The sequence below is a fragment of the Chinchilla lanigera genome, unplaced genomic scaffold, assembly GCF_000276665.1.
Source record: "Chinchilla lanigera isolate Chin_1 unplaced genomic scaffold, ChiLan1.0 scaffold00065, whole genome shotgun sequence".
Taxonomy (NCBI): Eukaryota; Metazoa; Chordata; class Mammalia; order Rodentia; family Chinchillidae; genus Chinchilla; species Chinchilla lanigera.
In genome coordinates, this window is record NW_004955466.1 from 1,196,246 (window position 1) to 1,204,121 (window position 7,876).

The 7,876-nt window shown below is 39.8% G+C and overlaps 1 pseudogene; it reads right to left on the reverse strand.

Moving 5' to 3' along the window:
- LOC102030168 overlaps positions 1-7,876 on the reverse strand; it is a 35,230-nt pseudogene that overhangs the window by 16,237 nt on the left and 11,117 nt on the right.

The following is a 7,876-nucleotide window of genomic DNA, read 5'->3' on the forward strand; positions in this document are numbered from 1 at the left end:
CTATAATTCTAGCACTGTGAGTTCAAGGCCAGCCTGCATTACACTGTGACACCCTGTCTCTGAAAAACCAAAACCAACTAAAGAAACAAAAACCTACCGACAAAGAAAATCCCAGGCCCTGATGGATTCACTGCTGAATTCCACAAGAAATTGAGAGAAGACGTAATCCTGCTACTTGTCAAACACTTAAATGAAATTGAAAGGGAAGTAAAATTCGCAAAGTAATTCCTGGAAGCAAGCATTACTTACCTTCATACCAAAACCAGAGAAGGATCCATCCAAAAAAGAGAAGTACAGGCTAATCTCCCTAATGAACATAGATGAAAAAATACTCAGTAAGGTTCTGGCAAAGAGAATGCAAAAAATCATCAAGGGGGCTGGGGATTTAGCTCAGCGGCAAAGCGCCTGCCTGGCAAGCGCAAGGTTGTGAGTTCGGTTCCTGGTACCAGAGAAAAACAAAAAAAAACAAAACAAACAAACAAACAAAATCATCAAGAACATTATACACCAGTCAATATATACATCAAGTAGGATTCATCCCAGGGATTCAGGGATAGTTCAACACACACAAATCAATAAACGTAATATACCATATTAACAGAGCCAAGGACAAAAACCATATGATCATCTCAATAGATGCAGAAAAAGCATTTGACAACATCTAACAGCCACTTATGATAAAAACCCTATAGAAAATTGGAATTGATGGTCGTTATCTCAATTTGGTTTTTTTGTTTTGTTTTGTTTTGTTTTTGGTCTTTTTGAGACAGGGTCTCACTATGCAGTTCAGGCTGGCCTTGAGCTCACTTTGTAACCCAGGCTGGTCTCGAACTCACAACAATCCTCCTGCCTCAGCCTCCTGAGTGCTGGGATTACAGGCGTGCACCACCACACCTAGCTTTTTATCTCAATTTGATAAAAGCCATCTATGACAAATCGAAGACAACATCATACTAAATGGACAAAAACTAAAAGTTTTCACTCTAAAATCAGAAAGAAGACAGGGTGTCCACTATCACCATTCTTACCCAATATGGTTCTGAAAACATTAACCAGGCAATTAGACAGAAAGAAATAAAAGCAATAAGGATAGGATAGGAAGAAGTTACATTAGCATTATTTGTGGATGACATGATACTCTACATAGGAGATCCCCAAAACTCCACCAAAAGTCTGCTAGATTAAATAACCCAATTCAATAGTGTAGCTAGATACAAAGTCAGCATTCAAAAATCACTAGCTAAGCGCCTGCCTGGCAGTACAAGGTCGTGAGTTCGATCAAACAAACACTAGCATTCCTGTACACAAGTAACAAACTCGTGAGAGAGAAATCAGAGAAAAAACACCTTTCACAATAGCATCCAAAAAAATAAAATGTCTAGGAATCAATCTAATGAAGTAAAAGACCTTTACATTGAAAACCACAGTACTCTGAAAAAAGATTGAAGAGGGTATCAGAAAATGGTGTAGCAGAAAATATGCCCCCCTCAGTCAGTCTGTTAGTTGCTCAGGTAATAGTTTCAGTGATAAATCCTTGTTACTTCTGTCTCCTAGAAACAGTTGGTCACTGTGATACACATTTTAAGAATCAAAGACAGCCAAGTACTTTGCCTCTGTACTTCCCCTTTCAACTCCATAGAAACCTCTCTCCCCAGGCCTTTGGGGCCTGATAGTTTGGGAATGATCCCAATCAGTGCCCGTAGACGTAAGATAAATCTGCCTCCAAATCCTGGGTGTCATTTCAGTGTTTCCACTTGCCACTGCAATGGAAAGAGATCCCTTGGTCTTGGGTAGGAAAAATGAATGTAGTGAAAATGCCCATATTCCCAAAATTCTTACACAGATCTAACGCAGTCCCAACCAAAGTACCAATAGCATATCTCACAGAATTAGACAACAATCCTAAAATGCATTTGGAACCAGAAGAGATCTATAATAGCAAAAGCAATTCTGGGCAACAAAGGGAAGGCAGGGCATATCACAATTCCTGATCTGGAATTATACGAGAAAGTACTGTGATAAAAACAGCATGGTACTGGCAAAAAAAAATAGACCCGAGGATCAATGGAATAGATTAGAAGATGTAGAAACAACTCCAAACATACTCAGCCACCTTATCTTTGACAAAGGAGCCAAATGCTTTCACTGGAAGGAAGACAGCCTCTTTAATAAATGGTGCTGGAAAAACTGGCTTTCCACATTCCCAAGATTAAAACTAGACCCCTATCTTTCACCATGCACTAAACTAAAATAGAAATGGATCAAAGACCTATTAAAACAGAAACACTATATCTGCTGGAAGATAGAATAAGTAGGACTCTTGAAGACATTGGTGTAGGCCAGACTTTATGAACAAAAATATCAACCACACAGGGACTTTCACAAAGAATCAACAACTAGGATCTCATCCTATTAAAAAGTTTTTGCACAGTAAAAACAAAAACCATCAACAGTGAAGAGACAACCCAAAGAGTGGAAAACATTTCGCCAGCTGTTCCTCAGGCAAAGGACTAATATCTAGACTACATAAAGAACTCAAAAAACCCAGCCTCCCTAAATTTAAAGACCCAATCTGAAAATAGGCATCTGAAATGAATAGACACTTCTCAGATGAAGCAGTCAAAATGGCAAATAAATATATAAAAACAATGTTCAACATTCCTGATCTTTTGAGAGATGCAAATTGAAACAACGCTAAGATTCCACGTCACTCCAGAAAGAATGGCTACTATCAAGAAATCAACCAGTAACAAATGCTGGTGGGGCTTTGGAGAAAAAACAACGCTTCTCCACTGTTGGTGGGAGCATACACTGGTGCAGCCACTGTGGAAATCAGTGTAGAGATTCCTCAAAAAAACTGAAATTAGAGGTTCCACTAGACCCAGCTATTCCCCTTCTTGGTATCTTTTTAAAAAATTAAAAGCATCACACTACAGCAATATACGCATGCCTATATTTGTTTGTATTAGCTAAATCTTGGAAACAGCCCAAATGCCCATCAACTGATAAATGGATAAAGAAGACAGGGGTTTTTTGTACAATGGAATACTACCCTACCACAAAGAAGTTAAGTGTGAGACATTTCTAGGTAAATGGATGCATCTTGAGACCATTCTCTTAAGTGAAATAAATCAGATACTACATAGTTTCTCTGCTGTGAGAACTAAGTAGAAAGTGTACATATGGAGCAAAACATAAAGTAGATATTTGGGAAATGAGAAGAAAATGTTCAGATGAAGAGAACAAGGGAAGGGGGAAAAGGAAAGGAAGGAAGAGACAGGGGAAAAAAGAAAACAGAAGAAAAATGGAAGCAAAGCTTTTGTAAATCAAGAGGAGAAAAGATGTTGAAGGGAGGGGAGGGGAGAGGAATGGGGAAAAAAGAAGCAAGATATATCAAGTACAAGTAGAAATTCCTTATGATGAATGTTATCATTATGTATATCTAAAATGTACAAATAAAAAATAAGTATTTCCACCTTAAAAAAAAAAGTAGAATTTAGGGGACCTGGGATGGTGGTGCATGCTACAATTCCAGCACTCAAGAGGCTGAGACAGGAGGATCACTGTGAGTTCAAGGCCAGCTTGGGTTACATAGTGCATTCAAAGCCTGGAATACACAATAAGAACCTGTCTCAAAACAAAAGAAAACAAAAAAGTTAGTGGGAGCAAAGTATGTGTTTTGCACAGGTAATAAAATTTTAAAATTTAACATATTGTGTTTATTTCCGCATCATCTCATCCTTTACTTGTTAAACATTTTGTGATTTTTAAAAAATGTATTAATATATTAGGACAATATTGCATTGTATAACATATAAGTAACACGGGCTGCATGTTCAGATATTTAAAGGACTGTCTGAGCTATGTGAAGGTCATTGCTCAAATGAGTATTTCTCAGGCTGGGCACCACTGTCCCGGTATTCACCCAAGCAGTAGCTGGTTGTGCCATGAGGGTCTGCAAACCTCAAGAATGAGAAGTTTAGAAAACTGGGAATAAGCAAAAAAGTATGACTGGTATTTCCAGTGGAAAAATCATAGATTCTTTAGAGCAGACCTTTCCACAACATTTGATTCTAGCCCTTTACTGCCTTGAGATCTTTTACAACCCTACAAATGATAGATAACTTATAGTGGCACAAAATGATTCTTGTCTACAGACATGCAAATAAATTCTGTCCAGTGGCTCAACTGCCTTGCCTCCCACAGTGAGAAGTAACCATTTTACCAACATTTTAAAATTCATTTCAAATTGCTGATCTATAAAGTGGATTCACTTTTGGACAGCTTACCGGTTCTCCTAGTAACAAGTTAACAAAAATCCTCATCGTATTTCATTTTGTATCTGCACAACCAATATGATTTTACCTTTAAGTTTTTTTACCCCCTGTTGGAGCTGGGGTTATAGCTCAGTGGTAGAGCACTTGCCTAGCACGCACACAGCCCAGGGTTCCATGCCCTGCGCCCCTCAATACAATCCTTTAAGAGGGAGGGGTTCTTTGGCTTCCCTCTGCCATTTCCAGATCATTATTCTTTCATATGTACTTAACGGAAAAGCAGGAGCTAGGTTTTGTGAGGTCCATGCTACCCACCTAATCTTTTTCTCATCTTATGATGTTGTCTACAGACCTCCCGGTGGGTGGGTTCCTGCTCAGTCAAGCAAAGATGTTGGCCCATTATTTCTCTCCACTACGAGCCCTGCCATTATCCCGGGTGACTTCAGTGATCACAAGCGTGATCTCTCCCCTACTGCCCTGGCTGCTGGTTGCTCTGATCCCCTCAGCACCCTCCTCTCTCCTCCCCAGAGCGGCCCACTCCTCCGATCACTGCTCGGATGCTGTCATCCTCTATAGCAGTGCCCCTTCCAGAATCTAATTCAAGCATCTTTCAATATAAATGTCTCTCCTTCCAATGGGCCTATAACAGAGTAGGACACACTATCCTAAACTATAGCACCTCAGCATACTAGACTTTATTGTAAGCCGGAAGATTCTGAAAAAAAGGCAAAAATGGAAACATCACTCCCACCTTCCCCTGCTCCTTCTCCCCTGAGAAAAATGATTTAACCTACAAAGGAACATGCTGATTTCTGAAGATGAAGAAATACAGAGCAATCTGAATAAACAGACCTTGCTTAATTCCCCCTAGTTTACTTTTTAAATTTTATGTATTTATTGTGCCTTTTTGAGACAGGGTCTCACTATGCAGTTCAGAATGCCCTTGAATTCACTGTGTAACCCAGGCTGGCCTCGAATTTGCAGTGATCCTCCTGCCTCAGCCTCCCGACTGCTGGGATTACAGGCATGTGCTTCCACACTGGCTTCCCCCTTCAGTTTATCCCTCCCCCCAGTTTATAACTATTGGACAATACTCCTATTTTTCCAATTGTATTTCTCCACCACAGTCCACTTTTTAAAAAACATGCAACGTTGAGCTGAATGTGGTGATGAACACCTATAACCCCAGCACTTGGGAAGCTGAAGCAGGAGAATCACTGAGTTTGAGTTCAGCCTGGGCAACACAATGAATTCAAAAACAGCCTAAGACTAAAATGCTTAACATGGGACCGGGGATATAGCTCAGTGGCACAAGCACCTGCTGAGCAAGTACAAGGTCCTGAGTTCAATTCCCGGTACCAAAAAAATAAAATAAAATGCTTAACGTGGCCACAGCCTGCAGGACTTACAGCTATTTAACTGCATCCTCACCTGGTATCATGCCCCATCCCATGTACTTCAGCCACAGGGCTCCTCCACAGGACCTTTGCACATACTGTTCCCTTTGCTTGAGGTGACCCCACCTGACCACTCATTTTGCCTTATTCACACTTACACCTGCTTCAGAGCACAGCTCTTCTTAATGTTGCTACTAGGATTCTCTACTTTAATCCCTCAGCCCCATATTATCATCACTCTATGAGTCAGGCATCACCCAAGGGCTCTGCCCGTAAGAATCCATTTATTTATATAAACAACTCCATTTAATGTATGTGGCAACAGATATCACACATTTTTAGGTACAACTATTATTTTCCTCATCTGCAAAATTGGATTATACTACTTTTTTCCAAGGGTTTTTTCATAGGTAATGCACAGATAATAGCTGTAAAGGATTTAGAACAGTGCCAGCCACATAAAAATTAAAAATTAACAATTATACTATTAAACTGGGTGTGGTAACACATGCCTGTAATCCCAGCACTTGGGAGGCTGAGGCAGGAGGACTGTTGTGAATTTGAGACCAGCCTGGGCTACAAAGTGAGCTCAAGGCCAGCCTGAACTGCATAGGGAGACTCTGTCTCAAAAAGACAAAAAAAAAAAAAAAAAAGAAAAATTATACTATTGTAATCTAGTATCTACCTGTATGAGTCTTTGATTAAAAGTTCTCTCTGTTACTGATAAATACCATGAATATTGGTTAGAGGCCTGTTTTAGCCTTTTACATCACTTGTGTTTGTGGCTAGGGATGTAGCTCATGGGTGGAGTACGTAGTTAGCGCAAGGGAGACTTCAGATCCCATTCCCAGTACCATTAGATGGATAGATAGTTAGTTAGTTAGATGGTTACAGATAGATCTCCTGTATGTTAAGTAGTGCAGTGTCTCAGTTACTTTTCTCTTGTTGCTGAGACAAAATACCCAACGCCCAAAATTAAGAAAGGAAAGGTTTATTTAGCTCACGGTTTGTGGAGGTTTCAGTCCATATTCAGCTGGCTTTAAGGCAGGGTGGCACGTGGCAGAGGGCAACAGTTCATGGCAAAAGCAGTAAGAGCAAAAAGGAGGAGCAGGCTGGAAGAGCAAGCTTCTTTCCCTTCCTTACACTGTATGCAAACTACCAGCCCCGGGGCAGGTGTAGCACTCACGTCCATAATCCCAGCATTGGACCACGAATCAATCATAAACTCTAGGAACCCGCCCCATGACTGCATGAGGCTTTGGGGGGACATCCAGATACAAACCATGACATACAGCCACACAGGGTAGGTGTCAATAAACATTTGTTGAGTGAATAAATGATACTTCATGTCTGTGGTATAATAGGGAACACATTTGGTCTTTGTTCCTAATACCTGTCTCAGAGCTACAATTCTTGAAAATTCCTGAGTGCTAGAGGTGTCTTTTGTTTTTCATAATAAGTCTTTGTTTCATTTTAAAGAGAATAAAATATTTTTAAAAACATTAAAAACAATGCTGTGTGAGGAAGACGTCCCATCCAGACCCGTCCTGGCCTCTGGCCCCTTGGTAGCCCTGCCTGGTCCCAGCTCCTGTCCTTGGGGCAGCGACCTGCTTCATCCCAGGGCCAAGCCAGAGCAAGGGGCCGTTGGGCACACTGTCTGGTTCTGAATGTGTTAATAAATCTGTGGAATGAGAAAAAAAAATTTTAAATAACAGAATTTTGAAACAAAATGATAAGAAATTAACAATGGTTGTTACATTGCATATTGTTATCTTCAAAGTAGTTGTTTAAATTACCAGATATAGGCGTGTGAAACTGATTTTAAAAATGAAGCATTAACTGTTCAATAAACCAATAGAAATTAATAGTACAATTGTCTTAGCTATCTCGGGTATATATATTTTTCTCCCTTCCTTTTTTCTTTCTTTTCTCCTTTCCCTCATCACATGTGTTCTTTCCTTTGGAACAGTTTCTTTCCCTTTCACAATATCTATTGCACCTTTAGGATTTTTGTTTACTCTTTCAGTTTCTTATACTAGGGAGACAATACGATGCTTAAACATGTGGGTCTGATTTATTTCACTTATGAATATGGTCTCTAGTTGCATCCATTTACCTATAAAACTCCCATGTTTATCCTTCTTTATAGCTGAGTAATACTCCATTGTGTAAAAATACATCTTTTTTATTCATTCCTCAGTCGAT